This window comes from Panthera onca, chromosome E3, assembly GCF_046562875.1.
Source record: "Panthera onca isolate mPanOnc1 chromosome E3, mPanOnc1 haplotype 2, whole genome shotgun sequence".
In the NCBI taxonomy this organism is placed as follows: Eukaryota; Metazoa; Chordata; class Mammalia; order Carnivora; family Felidae; genus Panthera; species Panthera onca.
In genome coordinates this window covers 30,165,974-30,185,832 of record NC_138354.1, presented here as the reverse complement: position 1 = coordinate 30,185,832, position 19,859 = coordinate 30,165,974, and the positions used below count along the sequence as shown (strand labels likewise).

Genomic DNA, 19,859 nt, shown 5'->3' with positions numbered 1-19,859 from the left:
ACCCTTGGTTGTGATCCACTGGTCTAGAAGGAAAACTCTTGGTGGCAGAGGCTATGCTTATGTGGGTCTTAATGCCCCTAGCTTGGCACACATAGATCCCCTTAAAAGTATTGGATTGATGAATAGGGTAGGGGGGAGGGTACTGTACAAGGAAGGAGGTGGATAAACGATGGACACATGAAGAAAAAGGCTCAGCTCTGTCACGATGTGGAGCATGATGTGTGTGAGTTTCTATACACAGTGGGTTCAGACTCTGTTCCGCCTGTTTCTCTGTTACTCCTTTCACCTCCTGGGCCATCCCCAAGGGACTGCTTTCCTGCCTTAGAGCTACAGGCACAGAATCTCCTGATTGCTCAGAGGCTGCCTTAGAATCAGCCAGAGAGCATTTGTTCAAGCACCAACGAAGTCATGGGCACAGATAAGAATCAGAAGCAATCCTTGCCCTTGAGTTGCGCCAGCCTAGTGAGAACGACACTTGGCTGGTTTCTGTCTCTGGTTTCTGCCCCTCCATCCTGTCCTTCCTGGCATTTGCGTATGCCTCCTATGCAACCTAGGTTAAACTGGGCCATTCTATTATATGGGCCCAGAGCACCTGTTCTTTTCCTTCATAATGTTCCCACAATTTTAATTGTATAGTTTTTTCCATGTTTATTTAATGTTCCTGTTCCTTGAGGCTAACCTCTGTGGAGGAAGAGACAGTGTATGTTTCTCCAGCTCGTGGCACAGGAACTGGCACATTGTAGGCATTTAATGCATAATTTATAGACAAGTGAGAATGCATCTAGTAGGCCCTCCAAGAACCCAAAAGAGCAAGAAAATACAGTGTTGGTTTTGGGAGTAAGATAGGAGAAGAAATTGGACTAGAAGTATCTGGGTTGACTTTCTGGGGAAAAAAAATATATGTATACATATAGAAGGCAAGAAAAAAGAAAAGCTGTCCATAACCACAGGCTTGATGTTAGGAGACAGCCACTTTGTAGATGTCAGCCTCTGCTGCCTTTTCTTTAAAATGCAGGTTCCTTGAAGCTTTGAAATCTATGAATTTAGAAAAATACGGAGAATAATATAATCTCTGCTTAGCTTAAGTGGAATCTTAACATTTTGCTACCTTCGCTTTACGTTAAAGTGATACAAAATGTCTTGCAAATAGTTGACGCCCCCTCTGTAGCCCTGCCAGATGCTTCCCCCTCCCCCCCTTCTTCCTTTTGCAGAAGAACCATCATCCTGAAGTGAGAGTGTGTTACTCCCTTACATGGGTTTCGATACATGCGTGTATATTTATAAACAGTGTATTTACTCTGTGCATCTTGAACTTTGTGCAGTATGGTATCATAGTCTGTGTATATTTCTGCAACTTGTTCATTTAACTGTTGTGTGTGAGATATATCCGTACAGATGTGTGTAGCAATAATTCCCGTCATTCGCTACTGTTAACCATTTTTGCTTCTGGTATTCTAGGATTACGATAGTTTGTTCATTTGCTGTCAGTGGGAGTTTTGGTTATTTCCATGCTTTGCTATTAAACAGTGTTGCTATGAGCATGTGGTACTGTCTTCTTGTGCATATTTAACATCTTCTTTCGAGTTTCCTAGAGGTAGAATTGCTGGTTCATAGGGCATGTGCATCCTTGACTTCACGAGATGTGGCCAGATCATTCTCCAGAGCAGGTGTACCAAGTACAGCTCCTGATAGCAATGTCTGAGAGTTCCTCGTGTTCCATATCCTTGCCAAACCTTGGTATTGTCAAATTTCCGGGTGTGTTTTTTTTTGTTTTTTTGTTTTTTTTTTTTTTTTGCTAATTTGTAGTACATTTTTTTGTTTTCTAGTGTGAGCATCTTTTCTCTATGTTTATTGGGCTATTTCAGTTTCCTCTTCAGTGAGTTGTTTCTCTTCTGTGTGTTTTCCTATTGGATTGCTTCCCCCGCTTATGTATCTTTAGTTCTTTATATATTCTGGCTGCTTATCTTTTGTTGATATTTTGCATTTCAAGTATGTTCTCCCAGTGGCTTATCTTTTATGATGTGCTTTGTTGTGTGCAAGTTTACATTTTAATCAAGTCACATTTATTAGTCTGTTCATTTATGGTTGGCTTTTTGCATCATGTTTAATAAATCCCACCGTACTCTGAGTACTTTGGGGTCGTAAAGAGATCCTACCATATTTTCTTGTAAAAGTTTGTTCTGCTCTTTAGCATGAGTCTAATCCACATGGAATTTATTTGTGTGTGTGGTATGAGATAGGGAATAATTTTCCATGCGAATAAACCAGTGGCACGAACCAGCATCTCTGATTGCATAGTCCCATCTTTTTCTCCACTGATATGTATTGCCACTTTGTCTTGTATTCGGATTGCTCAATGTGCAAGAGTTCTTTCTGCTCCACTGTTCTACAATATATTCTTGTGTCATTTTATACCATCTTAATTACTGGGACTTTGTATATTTTTGTATTAGGCAAAGCCCCATGGTAGGAACCTTGGACACATGGTTGTGATTGGAACTTAGGGTCCGGCAGGAGAGTAGCAGGTAGCTACCTAGGAAGGAAGGTGGATGTGATACTGTGCAGGGTTTTCAGGAGAACTTTGAGGGCCCAGATTAGATCTGCCCTTGGACCCAGTGGGTAAGTGGATGCTGCTGGGGACAGCAGGAGGGACTGGGACTGTAATCTTTCAGCAGCAGTCGGTGGTTTTTTTGGAGGGGACAGAGGGTCTCAAAATGTTATTTGTGCATTTCCCGTAAACGTATATGTGCCTTATGTTTTTCTGGACTTTAACTTTTCTTTAGGAAAGTGTTATTTTCTTAAAACCCCACCAGATGATCCAAACTTCTATTACATGAAAAAGTCTTTAGAAACTGTTGTTCTGGTGTTACAGCTTTCATTTGAAAACTGGTTCTTAGCATTGCCATTTTCTTTTACAGTTAATGTGGCACTTTTTCTTTGTTAACTTTTGGCTTTATTTTTTCTTCTCTACTTTGTACTGAATTGAATCAGAAAAAAATGAATACTATTTTTAAATGCTATTATTCTTTTGAAGAAAAGCTTCAATTTAAAATGTTGGTCTAAACTGTAAGAGGTTTCTCTCAACTGTGCTTGCTTTACTAAGAATGAGTAACATGACCTTTTTTTTTTTTTAGATTTTAGAGAATAAGAGCGATGTCACGACGTTCCAAATATATGTTGTTGTCTTCCTTATTTTGGTGGCATCTGAACTCTTGTTAAGTATTAACTGACTTAGTAACAATCAACGAACTTCGAGAAATTGGCAGCATCTAGATCATTAAGCCCTTATGAACTCCCTTTTGAACTTCCTTCTGTGCTGTTTGAAAAAGAACTATTAGAGAGATGCAGAATGGGACAGCAGGACCAAAACCCTGTGTGTTTCTTTTTCAGATTGGAAATGTCTTTATTCTCCTTGCGGACTCCAAAAGTATAACACGCTCACTATAAAAAGTTTACACGATACCAAAGGGTACAGAGCAGCACTACCCAGGAGACGTCTGTGTGGTGCCAGAGACGCTCTGTTCCGTGCTGCCAGGGTGGTGGCCATTAATCACATGTGGTTGTTGAGCCCTTGAAATGTGACTAGGATGAGTGCAGAACTGAATTTTTAATTTAATTTAATTTAAGTCTAAGCAGACATCTGTGGCCCGTGGCTCCTGCATCGGGCGCTCAGAGCAATAACCATTGTGATTAAGTCCCTGTGTGTCTGTTGGTCTCTGTGTCTGCCCTCCCGTGTCTTCTCTTCTGTCTCTTGCCCCGTCTCTCTTCCTCTCACCACCTTCCTCTTTCTTTAGCCTGCCTCGCACAGACTGTCCTTGCCTTCTCTTGCCTGCCAGCCTCCCTGCTCCTCTCTGTACCTGCCCCAGTCTCTTCGCCCGGTCTTCCCATGTGTCGTCTGTATCCGCGATCCTTGCTGTTCACTAGAGCCAAGTTTTCCACTTAAATCTGTGTCATGGACTTTTTCCCCTCTGAGTATACCAAGGTCCGTCTTTTTCCCTCATTTATACCAACATTTCAGTGAAATGCATGTACCAGTATTTATTTAACCTACTGATGGGCAATGGGTTGTTCTCATTTTTTCTCTATAAATATTTGTTTGTAACCACTGTACTTTCTCCTGTTAGAGTTTTTCCTGTATGTTCTTTGAGTACTTTGCTGTTGCGCATAGGGCTGGGTTGTTCAAAACTGTGAAATTTGTCCTTTGTTTTGTTCTGCGGTACCTGTTGGATTTGCCTTAGCACTTCAAATCAAGACACCCCCCCGCCCCCTGCCCCCAGACCACTTGCCTGCAGCTTCAAAGACCATACTAAGGTTTATAGCCTTTAATGGCGCGATACGCTGGGAAGAAAGCGACTTGGAACGTTACACTGACCTGAGTGTCTGCCCACCGTTGCCTGTCTCAGAGAAGTCGGCTGGGGGCAACTGCCTTTACCTTCCTTGAGCCATCTTGGCAAGGGGGCATGTCACGGCGGCACCAGCCCCCCTTCTGCCCAGCCCGTTCAGAAAGGCCATCACTGCCCACTGCCTCATGGTCAGAGTTCCACTGGGGATAAATCCTTGCGGATCCAGGTCTCTCTGGGATTCACAAGGAAATCTTAATGGTTTAATGGAAAGCTTGGCCCAGCAGACAATGGTCATGTCAGCCAGAGGCTTCTTTTTGGAAAGGAGGCCTCAGAGAGGGGACGGTGGCCTCAGAGAGGGGATGGATGGCTGAGGGTGAGCAGAAGCCCTCCCTGGCTAACAACTCACTTCTGTCCGGTTGGCTTTTTTTTTTTTTTTTTTTTTTTTTTTTTTTTTACCATATCCCAGAATTTTCTAAAAATATTCTGTTGCCACAAATAAAAGATAAAAACTCTTAAGTCTTTTAAAAATAACTTGTTTAATGAAATTCCGTGTAATAGTTACTTTTATTTGGCAAATGGGTTTTATGCACTAAATCTGTTTCAGAAGGTTTATAATATGCTGAGGTCATTTCCAAGTGATGATCCAAGTTCTGTGTTCCAAGTGATGATTAAAGATTTTTTTTTAATCTTTATCTGAAAAATATTTTTCTTAAGGACAATGATGTATTTATAGGAAATAATTAAAGTAACGTTGCTTGAAAAACAAAGGGCTTGTGGAACACGGCAATCTGAGCTGCCTTCCCCTTCAGTAGTTAGTCATTTCCAGTACAGATATTGTAACCCTAAATAATTACTTTCAAGGACTAAATTCAAAATCCTGAACTTCTCTGCCTACCTTAAGAAAACACTTAAGAGGTAACAATGTTACAAGGAATAAAAAGGTACCCAGAGACCTTTTACTGATAGTACTTTAAAAAAAAAATGACAAACAACTTTTGGATTCTTGTAATCCATTGAGATTAGTTTGGGTACCTAGATTTCAGAAGTGATGTAAGAACAATGCCTTTTCTTTAAAAATAAGCTTGTTCTTTTCTTTCAGAAAACTTTAGTTTATACATATAGCCGTGTTCTACTGCCAGATCTCTAGAAACGGAAAGCCTGTTAAGTCCCAAATGTCAGAGAAGACAATACGACGTATACATATTGATTTCAACTTCTGTTCCTTTTAGAGCTAGCCCATAAGCCTGTGTTAGGGAGATTTGAAAACCCTATTATCATTTATTCATCAGAATATTTTTGTGTGTCTGCACAGTTGGTAGGAATAAACTTTTTTTGGAAGTTTGAAGTATAATTAGAAAGTTATGACAAGCTAGAAATGAAGTTTAGCATGAGGTTTTTACCAAATTCAGATAAGGATTGTGATACTCTTTATGTTACTTCATGCACTAGGGAAGCAGGAGTGTGGTAGACAAAATCATACCGCCAGTTGCTGATGTTTATTGACCACGTCCTGTGTGCTCACAGCTCTGCTGTGCACCTGACATCTCTAATATCTCCACTTCTCCCTTTAATCCTGTACAGTAAGTTTTTGTCACTTCCATTTATACCTCAAGATCCTGTGGCTTTGAAAGTTCTTGCCCACCAGTTAGATAATCCCAGAGCTGGAACTGGAACCCAAGCAGCCCAACAAAGAGAGAAGAAAGCCTTCACTAATGCAGGTCTTATGTGACAAGGTCACGTGAAATATGGACTGAATTTGGTGACAGTGAGGTGAATATACCAGCTAGGATACAGCTGTAACTAAAAATGAAGCCAGGGAGCGATTACTGAATGCCTACTCAGTCAGTGCCAAGCATGGCTCCAAGCACGCAACGTATATTGTCTCACATACGTTGAAGGGTAATTTGCACCCTTCAGGGGAGATAATATTTACAGCCATTTTACAAAGAGGCTTAGGGAGGTTAGGTAACTTGCCCTTAGTTGTCCTTCTTGTAACTCGTGCATTTGAAACGGTGTGGAGTAATGGATTAGCATCAGTTTAAGAAAGATTTCTATTACTTTATTGCAAGGCTTGCCTTAGCTCTGTTCAGCTCAATATTTTCATCATTGACTCAGATGATGATGCAAAAGACAAATTTCACAGGACACAAAGAGAGAGTATATGCGTATATTGGAGGATGAAACGGTTATGTTTCCTTTAAAATAATTTTTTTCAACATTGATTTATTTTGGAGAGACAGGGAGAGACAGAACATGAGCAGCGGAGGGGCAGAGAGAGAGGGAGACACAGAATCGGAAGCAGGCTCCAGGCTCCGAGCTCTCAGCACAAAACCCGATGTGGGGCTCGAACCCATGAACCATGAAATCATGAGCTGAGCTGAAGTCAGACGCTTAACCCACTGAGCCACGCAGGTGCCCGTTATGTTCCTTTTTAAACGTAAGTGATCTGTCCACATGTTCGGGGACGGTAGTAACACGATACTAAATCTGCTCTCCCTCCGCCAGCAGCCACTCCGTCGCACCCCCCGCTCACTCACACAGGGGAGAAGCGCTCTACTGCTTTCTCGTGTCTGCATCTAGAGTTTCATCTTAGCAAAAATGGATAAATTTATGTTCTTCTTTTTTTCTAGTTTTCTGTCTGACGTCTTTCCCTGTCACTGTCACCTGGAGAGCTTTCTCATTCTTTCTTATTATGGGAAAAATATTACAGTATTATTATATTAAAAATAATCTTTTATAATATCATTTTTAAATTTTTATTTTTAATATGCCTGTGGTAGTAGTCACTGCTTTGGGCATACGTTTCTAGTTTCTGACCAATATAGAGTCGTGTCACCACAGTCAAGATCTGTAACCATTCTGGGGCGCCGGGATGGCTCGGGTGGCTAAGCGCCGACTTTGGCTGAGGTCATGATCTCTCAGTTCTGGGTTCGAGCCCCGCATCGGGCTCCGTGCTGACAGCCCAGAGCCTGGAGCCCGCTTGGGATTCTGCGTCTCCTTCTCTCTCTCTGCCCCTCCCCTGCTCACACTCTGTCTCTTTATCTCCAAAATAAAGAAACACGACAACAATTTCAAAAAAGATCTATAACCGTTCTATAGATTTCCCCAACATTTCCTTGGCTTCCCTTGTATTATCAGCCCCACCCCTGGCAGCCGCTGGTGCTTTTGCTTTTCCACAAAACTGGCTTCCCCGGTAAGTGAAGCCCTCCAGGATGGTTTCCTTTCCCGTCGCAGCGTGCATTGGTGATGCAGCCATACCGTCGCAGGTATCAGTAATCAGCCCTGTTACTGACCACTGGTGTTCCCTTGTATGGATGCACCACGGCTTCCTCTTGCATTCGAATCTAAGGACATTTGAGTTTCCAGTTTTTGGCAATTAGGAGTAATGCTGCTATAAACATTTACCTACAGATGATATTATTTTTCACAAGTAGCATCACTGAGGTGTCATTTCTGTATCCTAGGTTTCACTTATTTAAAAGTGTAAACTTCAGTGGTTTTTAGAAAATTTACAGAGCCAGGCAGCCATCACTGCATTCTACTTTTACAACATGTTCATCACCCCAAAAAGAAGCCTCACACCCATCCCATGTACATGTAATTCCGATTCCTACCCCTACCTCAGAAAACCATTGTTTTCTTCCTAGATAGATTTGCTTTTTCTGGAAATCTCACATAAATGGAATCATACCGTATGTGGTCTTCTTTCAGTGAGCATAATTTTTTTTTTGTTTCATCCATGTCGTATCATATTTCTTTTTTGTTGCTGAATAATATTCCACTAGGATATACCACTTTTTGCTAATTGATTCACTAGTTGATGATCATTTAAATTGTTGACAGTTTGGGGCTATTATGAATAATGCTGCTGTCAACATGTGTTTGTAAGTCTTTGTGCAGATCTAGGTTTTCCTTTACCTTTGAAAAGACATCTGGGAGTGGAATTGCTGGACCATAGGGTAAAATTACATTTAACACTTCAGAAAATACCAAACCGCTTTCCAAAGTAGCCGTATCATTTTACATTCTCACCAACAGTGTGTCACGTCTCTTCTCAAGCACACATAGTGACAGAATTGTTCCATCTCAACAGTAAAAAAGACAAATGACCCAACTTTTACATGGGCATTTCTCCAAAGAAGATACATACGTAGCCAATAAAAACACATAAAGATGCTCAATATCATTAGTCATTAGGGAAATGCAGATCAAAACAACAGTGAGATCCCACTGCATATCCACTGGGATAACTGTGACAAAAAAAAAAAAAAAGAAGAAGAGGAAGAAAGAAAGAAAGAAAGAAAGAAAAAGAAAGAAAAGATTTAGACAAATTGGAACCATTCTCTTTTGTTGGTGGGAATGGAAGATGATGCATGCAGACTTGTGGACAGCAGGTGGATAGTTAGTTCTTCAAATAGTTAAGCACACAGTTACTCTGTGGTATTCCCGCTCCTATGTATATGCCCAGGAGAACTGAAAACATGTTCACACAAAACTTGAACATGGTGTTCATAGCAACATTATTCATAACGGCCAAAAGGTGGAAATATTCAAAGTCCATCACTGATGAGAGGATAAACAAAATATGGTAGATTCATATAGTGGAATATTATTTACCCATCAAAAGGAATGGAATGTGGACACCTGGTACAGCCTGGATGAATCTTGAAAACATTATGTTAAGTGAGAGAAACTACACGCAAAGTCCACACATTCTGTTTATCTGAAATGTCTAGAACAGGCAAATCCTTAGAGACAGAAAGTAGATGAGTGGTGGCTGGGGGAGGGGAGGCAAGGAAGTGATTGCTGATGGGCATGGGATTTAAATGTGGTGAAAATGCTCTAGAATTAGTGATGGCTGGACACCTTGTGAATATACTAAAAATCACTGAACTGTCCACTTTGGAACAGTGAATTTCATGGCAGGTGAATTATATCGCAATTAACAAAAAAGACTCCTTATCTATAACCATTGTAAAACTAATAAAATTTTCGCAGATGTTTGAAATTGCTGATTGATGATATGTGCCAACGTGTGTTTAAGGCAGAGAAGAATTCACAAGTATTTTGAAGGACTATGATACAAGGAGAATAGATTTCATATTTAATTATGGCATTAGAAACTTATTTATAGTGGTACTAGCTGCTAGGGTGCTGTTACAATTCTCTGAATATGAACTTTTATTTGGCATGTACTCTGAATGCTTGTCTCAAAGTATAGTCTGACCATATTTTGCATAAAGTGAGATGGTAATGAAATAATATGTCAGTAGTAATTTGTATTAACAGACTCCAGAAAACATAAAAAGACCCAAGTTTCCAATTTGAGCTGCCTTTTGGTAGCAACGTAAATCTTTAATATTCTTTCCGGTAGAACCTCTCTTTATCCATTCTCTACTTGTCCAGTTGGCTGGTTTACCAACCTTTTCTAGTCCGTTTGTCTTGGGACGTAAGAGGTGACAATAAAGTCTGGTGATACATTTCTGTTCTCACTAGTTAGGTTGTATGCTAACCACAAGTCAGCTGTGTTTATTCCCAAAGCTGTTCATGCCAATAGCACAATAGCAGTAGTAATCATAATTATATAGTTCAACTAAATATTATATAAACTGATGAAATATGAGTGCAAAAAAAGTTAAATGTTTGGAAACACAAAGTCATGTTACTGAATGCTGTTGAATTGGATGTGAGTGAGAAACTAAAAAAATTGGGTTAAAAGTTGTAAAAATGTGGAAGCATTCTATGCTTCAAATCCTTTAAATTTGGGTTCCACTCTAAAGAAATCGAAACTTGAAATCGTAGACAGTCGTGGCTTATGCCAGACAGCTGATACATGTGCGAAGAGAAGTCCTTGACCCTGTGGTGGAAGACTGGCAAAATGAAAGGCCACATATGCCCTTTGATTTGAAAGAGAATGTGTGAAGATTTATGCGTATCATGTTTAAGGACCCTTTAGAAAAGTTTCTTTTTCAGTAGAGACACAGCGTTACGTCACTTCGAGGTGTGCGACGTAGTGATTCAACAAGTCTGTACTCTGTACAACTCTCCGTGCGCCACAAGCGTAGCTCTCCTGTCACCGCACAGTGCGCCACCACAGAAGCGTCGACTATATTTCCCTCTCTGTGCCCTTCATCCCCATGACTTACTCATTCTAGAACTGGAAGCCTGTCCTTCCCACGCCCTTCCATCCATTTTGACTAGCCCCCCACTCCTCTTCCGTCTGGCAACCATTGGTTTGTCCTCTGTGTTTATAGGTAATGACTCCTCTTTTACCGGAGTTTTTCAATTTACCACCTACCCACCTCACAACCACCTGCCTGGTTGCCTCAGGCAAGAGAACTGGGTTATGAATGAGGGGACTCACGGCCCCGCCTGGTGCTTAACTAGTCCCGATACCTTAGACAAGTAAACTAAACTTCAGGCTTTGTTTTCGTATGTTAGCGATACCTTTGAATTTAGTAAAATATCTGTGTTTAAGTTTAAATTCTACTGATTCCTACCATCACAAGGAGTGAAGAGCTAGGAAAAAAAAAAGAGAGAGAGAGACTTCCCTCTTCTTGGTGCTCTTTTCTCCCCCTTCCTTTTTGTTCCACCTTCCCTCTCTGCCTTACCGAACCTAGAAGTAGGAGTCCAGTATATTTTTTATCTGTTAAATAAAACATTTGTTTAATCTGTTTACAAATATTTAGTTTGTAGCATGTAAACCTACCGTGCTAATTTATGATTCAACAAAATCAGAGTGCTAATTTATGATTCAACAAAATTAGAGTTTGTTTTTAACCCAGTGTTTGCTAAATATGGAAATCATCTCAGTTTAAAATTAATCTTCCAATCAGTTCTTATTCTCTGAGAATCATTCATTTTGAATAAACTTGGAAAGTGAAGTTGTTCAAACTAAAAAAAAACATGAATTTTGGTCATTTTGCTTGAAGAACAAATAATATTTTCTAGCTCTTCATGTCTTTTTATATAGTAATTTAAAAGCCACATGTGTTTTAGACTTATGCTAATTCAAATTTTTATTTATAAATGGATGGCAATGAATATTTCAGAAACGCTGTTCATTTAAGTATTAGTTATAGTACTTAAGAATGCATTATCTTGGAGCATGTTAAGTATGGAGTTTGCTCCATGTTTTATGGTCAGTTGAAGCAAATCTATAGTAAACATGTCAAAAAATAAATCACATTGGCTCATGTAGAACTTTCACAGCCACTTCAAGCATAGGAAACAGTTCTATAACTTTTCCTATACAGTGTATTGTCAGTATTTGGTATATTTATAGTACCTTTTTGCTAGGTGTTTAGTGGCTACACATAAAAATCCAACTGCTACAAATAAAAACCATGCCTAGAGGTTGTTTATTTGAAAGAGTTGTAGGCTGATGTCAAAAACACGTCCTATTTATGTGCAGTACATCTACGACTCTAGACTTCATTTTCTTCTGGTCTGGAGTTAATTCCAGTTACACTCTCAGTGTTTGCTGTAAACTGGAACAATAAGAGGAGAGTGTTTCCTTCATCTGCCACAAAGTAGGCGTGTTGTGTTTTCTCCTGTTAAGTATCAATGTTGTGGTATCATTGCCTGATTGACAAGGTCTTTACCTCCAGGAGCTAGGGGGCTTATGCCTAGGTTGTCACTAGAACCCCAGTGCCCAGCACAAGGCCTGATGTTCTGGGCCCTCGGTATGTATTTTTTTTTTTTTTTTTATGTTTATTTATTTTTGAGAGACAGCGAGCAAGCCTGGGAGGGGCAGAGAGAGGGAGACAGAGGATCCCAAGCGGGCTCTGCGCTGACAGCAGGGCCCAATGCAGGGCTCGACCTTGTGAACCGTGAGATCACCACCTCAGCTGAAGTCCGACGCTCAAGAGACTGACCCCCCTTCAGTATGTCTGTTAAAGATTTGTACACGTGGCTCTTCTCACAGCGACATCTCCCTCATCCTCGCCGTTCCCTCCGCCCCAACAGTAGCGTGTCTCCCAGTTATTTGCTCTAATTTATTTGCATTTTGGCACATAAACGTCACGTTACTGGGGAAGGAATATGGCCTCTGAAATTGAAATCCTGGTCTAGTTGACATTAGTCTCTCAGATATGCTTCATATTGCCAAGCTTTGATATTCTCATCTGTGAAATGAGAACACTGCCGGCCTACAGAGTGGTCATTAGGATAACATTAAGGAAAGCAAAGAACAGATTTCGTGCCAAGCTGAGCAGAAATGTAAATATTCTTCCATTTTCTTTTCATCTGTCATTTTTAAATAAGGGAACAGGATCCCCAAGAAGTGAAGTGATTTGCCTACAATTCAGTAGCTATCTCTTTAGACACACCATTTCCCCTTCCCCCCGGGTTCCCTCCTAAAGGCCTGTGTTTCTCAGCGTGAGCGCTCTGCTTCACCCCTGCCTTTTGATGACGCCACCAGCTTTCCTGCCTGCCCGAATCTGGACATCTCAGCCACCCTCAACTCTTTTTATTCTCCTTTACCTTTCAAATGAGCCCATCACCAAGCCTGGACGTTTTGCCTCTTACATGTTTTTTGAACTTCTTCCCTGTTCTGCATTTCTACTGCCTTAACTTGGTTCCTCCCCATTTCAGCCTGAGATTTTATCAGTAAGCAGCCTCTGCCAGAATTATCTTTCTAAAATACAAATCGGATTGGGGCGCCTGGGTGGCTCTGTCGGTTAAGCTTCCGACTTCGGCTCAGGTCATGATCTCAGGTCCGTGAGTTCGAGCCCCGCGTCAGGCTCTTTGCTGACAGCTGGAGCCTGGAGCCTGTTTCAGATTCTGTGTCTCCCTCTCTCTCTGCCCCTCCCCTGTTCATGCTCTCTCTCTGTCTCAAAAATAAATAAACGTTAAAAAAAAAATTTTTTTTTAAAATACAAATCGGATCATATCACTGTCCTTTACGGTGCACACTGCTTCACAGTTGTGCTCTAACTAGCCACACCAGCCTGACCTCCTGTCACCACGACATGCCCTCTCTGTCCTGCACCATCAAGCTGTGCGCTTGCTTAGGCGAGAACTGTTCCAGCCGCAGTGCTCTGACTGCTGAGAAAACATCGGTGCCTGCAAACTCCTGTTCATCCTTGAAGACTTTGCTCTCTTGCCCGGCTGCAGTTACACATTGGATTCTTCAGTTTCTTGCAGCACCTTCTACCTACTTAGAGTCTCATTTTAGTAATTCCCTCCTGGTGTCCCTTCCCATTCATTGAGCAAATGCTTTCTTCTCTCTTTAAAGTGTTCCCCTAGATGAGTGACTCTCAACCCTGGCTGCACATTAGAGTCACTCTGTTGAAGACCACTTACATCAGAATCTCTGGAGAGCCTTCCCCTGTACCCCACCCACCCAGGATTTTCCTTTTTCGCTTTTTCTTTTTTTTTTTTTAAGTTCCTCAAGGGACTATCATATTGTGAGGAAGGTTGAGAAGTACTTCACTAGACATCATATCTAAGGTGCCTTTCAAGTAAAATACTCTCTTAGTCTAGAACTTAAACAGTCTTTTTACATATAAGAGCATTCAAGTAATCAAACCACAAATTAGAAAACACGTACAGAAACAAAATAATTCATGGTAAGAGTCAGTGAGAGCAATATGTTGTGAAATAATATTTGTATAGAAACTCTCATTTTCTGGTTCTATCGTAATTGTTAAACCTGAATATAGACAAATAGGGTAAAATGTTTTTCTGTAATTTTCCCCTAATTACAAAACAGGGAGGTGAATGTTATTTATATAAAAATGTAAACAGATTTGACTGAATTCTTCGTATCCTTAAGAAGTGTCATTTAGAAGATAATACAGAAACAGCAATATATTATTAAGGAAGTATTTTCTTATATGCGCTTGGTGAGAGTGTGTTCTTAAATTATTAAATAAATTTTAAACTCTAACATTAGGTTTTTAACAAATTGCCACCAGGAACTTTGGAGGAAGAATAGATAACAAAATAACCTAGTGCTGATATCACGAATTTACCCAACCCCAAATAAGATTCTGTTTCTCAAAAGTGCATTTGATTTGAAATTTTCAACTTGTTTGATCATAGGACTTCTTAGTAAATATGCTTCTAACGTAGGGAATTTGTGTGTGTGATTAACTTTGTCTTTGAATTTCTTGATTCAAGTTTTATCTTGTTTGAATTTAGAAATTTATTTTTCCTGGCTGTTTGCCAGGTGTTTTCCTAATGTTTGTAATTCAGGGATGCTTTAAAGGGCAGGGATGACAGTTATGCTGTTGCTGAATCATTTCTGGTTGAGTATATTTGAATATTCTGTCTGCATTTGGTTGGTTATATATTAAACTTCTTAATTTTGATATTGATATTCTTTGGACTCCTTTATTTTTTACTTCCTTTCTTATAGCATTGATTATAAAATCAATACACACTTTATTTACTAATAGTTCATGTGAGTTAGTCATTGGGAACAATAAGGTACAGTAGGAAAAGTTTCGGCTTTGGACTTCACTCTTTTTAGAACAGATGTTAGCATTGGTTTTGAGACTACCTTAGCCCAAGAGCCCAGCATCTTTTAAAATACAAGATTATTATTGATGTTATCTTGACTCCATTCAGGAAAAAAGATAGGAGTGAATCAATAGATGAACAAGAGGTCTCTTGGTTTTTGAGTTTTTGTTTTTCGTTTATTTTGTTTTCTGTCTCTGGTAGAGTATCTGACAATGAAATAGTTTGTTTTTGAGAGCAGAAGCCACATCCCAGGTTGATCTTACTAGTGTTGTGTTGTGCTTGCTTTTTTTTTTTTTTTTTTTTTTTTTTTTTTTTTTACGAAATTTATTGTCAAATTGGTTTCCATACAACACCCAGTGCTCATCCCAACAGTTGCCCTCCTCAATATCCGTCACCCACCCACCTGTCCCTCCCACCCCCCATAAACCCTCAGTTTGTTCTCAGTTTTTAGGAATCTCTTACGTTTTGGCTCTCTCCCTCTCTAACCATTTTTTTTTCTTCCCCTCCCCCATGGTCTTCTGTTAAGTTTCTCAGGATCCACATAGGAGTGGAAACATGAAATCTGTCCTTCTCTGTATAACTCATTTCACTTAGCATAACACTCTCGAGTTCCATCCATGTTGCTACAAAAGGCCATATTTCGTTCTTTCTCATTGCCACGTCGTATTCCATTGTGTATATAAACCACAATTTCTTTATCCATTCGTCAGTTGATGGGCATTTAGGCTCTTTCCATAATTTAGCTATTGTTGAGAGTGCTGCTGTAAACATTGGGGTACAAGTGCCCCTATGCATCAGCACTCCTGTATCCCTTGGGTAAATTCCTAGCAGTGCTACTGCTGGGTCATAGGGTAGGTCTATTTTTCATTTTTTGAGGAATCTCCACACTGTTTTCCAGAGCGGCTGCACCAGTTTGCATTCCCACCAACGGTGCAAGAGGGTTCCCGTTTCTCCACATCCTCTCCAGCGTCTGTCGTCTCCTGTTTTGTTCATTTTAGCCACTCTGACTGGCGTGAGGTGATATCTGAGTGTGGTTTTGATTTGTATTTCCCTGATGAGGAGCGACGTTGAACATCTTTTCATGTGCCTGTTGGCCATCTGGATGTCTTCTTTAGAGAAGTGTCTATTCATGTTTTCTGCCCATTTCTTCACTGGATTATTTGTTTTTTGGGTGTGGAGTTTGGTGAGCTCTTTATAGATTTTGGATACTAGCCCTTTGTCTGATATGTCATTTGCAGATATCTTTTCCCATTCCGTTGGTTGCCTTTTAGTTTTGTTGGTTGTTTCCTTTGCAGTGCAGAAGCTTTTTATCTTCATGAGGTCCCAATAGTTCGTTTTTGCTTTTAATTCCATTGCCCTTGGGGATGTGTCAAGTAAGAAATTGCTGTGGCTGAGGTCGGAGAGGTTTTTCCCTGCTTTCTCCTCTAGGATTTTGATGGTTTCCTGTCTCACATTCAGGTCCTTTATCCATTTTGAGTTTGTTTTTGTGAATGGTGTAAGAATGTGGTCTAGTTTCATCCTTCTGCATGTTGCTGTCCAGTTCTCCCAGCACCATTTGTTAAAGAGACTGTCTTTTTTCCATTGGATATTCTTTCCTGCTTTGTCAAAGATTAGTTGGCCATACATTTGTGGGTCTAGTTCTGCGGTTTCTATTCTATTCCATTGGTCTATGTGTCTGTTTTTGTGCCAATACCATGCTGTCTTGATGATTACAGCTTTGTAGTAGAGGCTAAAGTCTGGGATTGTGATGCCTCCCGCTTTGGTCTTCTTCTTCAAAATTACTTTGGCTATTCGGAGCCTTTTGTGGTTCCATACAAATTTTAGGATTGCTTGTTCTAGCTTCGAGAAGAATGCTGGTGCAATTTTGAGTGGGATTGCATTGAATGTGTAGATAGCTTTGGGTAGTACTGACATTTTGACAATATTTATTCTTCCAACCCATGAGCACGGAATGTTTTTCCATTTCTTTATATCTTCTTCAATTTCCTTCATAAGCTTTCTATAGTTTTCAGCATACAGATCTTTTACATCTTTGGTCAGGTTTATTCCTACGTATTTTATGATTCCTGGTGCAATTGTGAATGGGATCAGTTTCTTTATTTGTCTTTCTGTTGCTTCATTATTAGTGTATACGAATGCAACTGATTTCTGTACATTGATTTTGTATCCTGCGATTTTGCTGAATTCATGTATCAGTTCTAGCAGACTTTTGGTGGAGTCTATCAGGTTTTCCATGTATAATATCATGTCATCTGCAAAAAGTGAAAGCTTAACTTCATCTTTGCCAATTTTGATGCTTTTGATTTCCTTTTGTTGTCTGATTGCTGATGCTAGAACTTCCAACACTATGTTAACAGCGGTGAGAGTGGACATCCCTGTCGTGTTCCTGATCTCAGGGAGAAGGCTGTCAGTTTTTCCCCATTGAGGATGATATTAGCTGTGGGCTTTTCATAAATGGCTTTTATGATGTTTAAGTATGTTCCTTCTATCCCGACTTTCTCAAGGGTTTTTATTAAGAAAGGATGCTGAATTTTGTCAAATGCTTTTTCTGCATCGATTGACAGGATCATGTGGTTCTTATCTTTTCTTTTATTAATGCAATGTATCACATTGATTGATTTGTGAATGTTGAACCAGCCCTGCAGCCCAGGAATGAGTCCCACTTGATCATGGTGAATAATTCTTTTTATATGCTGTTGAATTCGATTTGCTAGTATCTTATTGAGAATTTTTGCATCCGTATTCATCAGGGATATTGGCCTGTAGTTCTCTTTTTTTACTGGGTCTCTGTCTGCTTTAGGAATCAAAGTAATGCTGGCTTCATAGAATGAGTCTGGAAGTTTTCCTTCCCTTTCTATTTTTTGGAATAGCTTGAGAAGGATAGGTATTATCTCTGCTTTAAATGTCTGGTAGAATTCCCCTGGGAAGCCATCTGGTCCTGGACTCTTATTTGTTTGGAGATTTTTGATCACTGATTCAATTTCTTCGCTGGTTATGGGTCCGTTCAAGCTTTCTATTTCTTCCTGTTTGAGTTTTGGAAGTGTGTGGGTGTTTAGGAATTTGTCCTTTTCTTCCAGGTTGTCCAGTTTGTTGGCATATAATTTTTCATAGTATTCCCTGATAATTGCTTGTATCTCTGAGGGATTGGTTGTAATAATTCCATTTTCATTCATGATTTTATCTATTTGGGTCATCTCCCTTTTCTTTTTGAGAAACCTGGCTAAAGGTTTATCAATTTGTTTATTTTTTCAAAAAACCAACTCTTGGTTTCATTGATCTGCTCTACAGTTTTTATAGATTCTATATTTATTTCTGCTCTGATCTTTATTATTTCTCTTCTTCTGCTGGATTTGGGGTGTCTTTGCTGTTCTGCTTCTATTTCCTTTAGGTGTGCTGTTAGATTTTGTATTTGGGATTTTTCTTGTTTCTTGAGATAGGCCTGGATTGCAATGTATTTTCCTCTCAGGACTGCCTTTGCTGCATCCCAAAGCGTTTGGATTGTTGTATTTTCATTTTCATTTGTTTCCATATATTTTTAAATTTCTTCTCTAATTGCCTGGTTGACCCACTCATTCTTTAGTAGGGTGTTCTTTAACCTCCATGCTTTTGGAGGTTTTCCAGACTTTTTCTTGTGGTTGATTTCAAGCTTCTTCACATTGTGGTCTGAAAGTATGCATGGTATGATCTCAGTTCTTGTATACTTATGAAGGGCTGTTTTGTGACCCAGTATGTGATCTATCTTGGAGAAGGTTCCATGTGCACTCGAGAAGAAAGTATATTCTGTTGCTTTGGGATGCAGAGTTCTAAACATATCTGTCAAGTCCATCTGATCCAATGTATCATTCAGGGCCCTTATTTCTTTATTGGTCCTGTGTCTCGATGATCTATCCAATGTTGTAAGTGGAGTATTAAAGTCCCCTGCAATTACCACATTCTTATCAATAAGGTTGCTTTTGTTTGTGATTGTTTTATATATTTGGGGGCTCCCGTATTCGGCGCATAGACGTTTATAATTGTTAGCTCTTCCTGATGGATAGATCCTGTAATTATTATATAATGCCCTTCTTCATCTCTTGTTACAGCCTTTAATTTGAAGTCTAGTTTGTCTGATATAAGTATGGCTACTCCAGCTTTCTTTTGACTTCCAGTAGCATGATAGATGGTTCTCCATCCCCTCACTTTCAATCTGAAGGTGTCCTCAGGTCTAAAATGAGTCTCTTGTAGACAGCAAATAGATGGGTCTTGTTTTTTTACCCATTCTGATACCCTCTGTCTTTTGGTTGGAGCATTTAGTTCATTTACATTCGGTGTTATTATTGAAAGATACTGGTTTAGAGTCATTGTGATGTCTCTAGGTTTCATGCTTGCAGTGATGTCTCTGGTACTTTGTCTCACAGGATCCCCCTTAGGATCTCTTGTAGGGCTGGTTTAGTGGTGATGAATTCCTTCAGTTTTTGTTTTTTTGGGAAGACCTTTATCTCTCCTTCTATTCTAAATGACAGACTTGCTAGATAAAGGATTCTCAGCTGCATATTTTTTCTGTTCATCACATTGAAGATTTCCTGCCATTCCTTTCTGGCCTGCCAAGTTTCAGTAGACACATAGTCACAAGTCTTATCGGTCTCCCTTTATATGTTAGAGCATGTTTATCCCTAGCTGCTTTCAGAATTCTCTCTTTATTCTTGTATTTTGTCAGTTTCACTATGATATGTCGTGCAGAAGATCGATTCAAGTTACATCTGAAGGGAGTTCTCTGTGTGTCTTGGATTTCAGTGCCTTTTTCTTTCCCCAGATCAGGGAATTTCTCAGCTATTATTTCTTCAAGTACACCTTCAGCACCTTTCCCTCTCTCTCCCTCCTCTGGAATCCCAATTATGCGTACATTATTTCGTTTAATTATGTCACTTAGTTCTCTAAGTCTCCCCTCATACTCCTGGATTTTTTTTATCTCTGTTTTTCTCAGCTTCCTCTTTTTCCATAATTTTATCTTCTAATTTACCTCTTCTCTCCTCTGCCTCTTTAATCCAAGCTGTGGTCACCTCCATTTTA

General features: G+C 39.8%; 1 protein-coding gene across 8 annotated transcripts in view; it reads left to right on the top strand.

Annotated features, from left to right (window-relative positions):
- The window catches only part of MRTFB (myocardin related transcription factor B), a 197,518-nt gene that overhangs the window by 42,048 nt on the left and 135,611 nt on the right, over positions 1 to 19,859 (top strand). Inside the window, exon 1 of one of the 8 annotated variants that reach the window (XM_078440092.2) lies at positions 95 to 223. The exons of the other annotated variants lie outside the window; for them this stretch is intronic. The gene's annotated coding sequence lies outside the window, so the exon portion shown is untranslated. Of the gene's footprint in view, positions 1 to 94; positions 224 to 19,859 lie in introns of those variants that run through there. 8 annotated transcript variants of the gene reach the window in all.